At 34.4% G+C, this 908-nt stretch overlaps 1 non-coding gene across 1 annotated transcript; it reads left to right on the top strand.

Moving 5' to 3' along the window:
• The first annotated feature begins 585 nt into the window (after positions 1-585).
• On the top strand, positions 586-658 carry TRNAT-AGU (transfer RNA threonine (anticodon AGU)). Its single transcript has one exon. It is a non-coding gene; the product is annotated as a tRNA-Thr (tRNA).
• Positions 659-908: the final 250 nt, after the last annotated feature.

Genomic DNA, 908 nt, shown 5'->3' with positions numbered 1-908 from the left:
CTTGAGCCGAGGGTCTTTTGGAAACAGCCTCTTTACTCCTTCGAGGTAGGGGTAAGTCTCCGTACACACTATCCTCCCTAGACCCCACTAATAAGATTTTACTGAATTGTTGTTGTTATTGATTCTTTTAGCTTAATTTTTTAATAGAAAATATTGAAGAAAAAAATTAGAAAAAAAGGACAACTTATGAATGGAGTTACGGACATACCACATGCCGGTATCCTTTTAAGGTCATATCTTCCCAATTCTATTTCATTCTTTTGAAAGATTTTAAGCATTAAAATAAACAAAGTAAAATTGATTTATTCGATATCAATAGTCAAAATTATCAACTTCTAGCATTAAATTACTCCTATATTGTTATAATATTTTTTTTATGTGATAGCTTTATTTCTTGTATGCTTATTTCTACGTATATCTTATGTTTTTATTACATACTAGGATTTAAATATGTCAACTGAAAAATTGGATCACCTCAAGTCTCAAAAAAAAAAAAGAGAAAAGAATTGGAGTTTGATATAATTTCAAAAAGATTTTCTTGATGAAGTCTTAAGAAACAATAAAAAATTGACGTTCTTTAACAAGGCTCTCGTAGCTCAGTTGGTTAGAGCACCCGTTTAGTAAGCGGGAGGTCTGAGTTCGACTCTCAACGAGAGCATTTTGGCTAAGCTGAAATCCTTCCTCAACGAGAGCATTTTGGCTAAGCTGAAATCCCTCCTAAAATAGCCGATGGCGAAAGAGTAATTCAAATGGCCGATGGCGAAAGAGGCAGCAAAGATCCCTCCTAAAAGGGCTTCAATTAGCAGAGCAAAATGGATAGTAATTCAAATGGCCGATGGCGAAAGAGGCAGCAAAGTCATATTTTTGGGAAGACAGTACTCCGACATAGACAATACTATGCATTGTAT

This window comes from Nicotiana sylvestris, chromosome 11 (assembly GCF_000393655.2).
Source record: "Nicotiana sylvestris chromosome 11, ASM39365v2, whole genome shotgun sequence".
Classification (NCBI taxonomy): Eukaryota; Viridiplantae; Streptophyta; class Magnoliopsida; order Solanales; family Solanaceae; genus Nicotiana; species Nicotiana sylvestris.
This window is presented reverse-complemented; position numbering and strand designations above follow the sequence as displayed.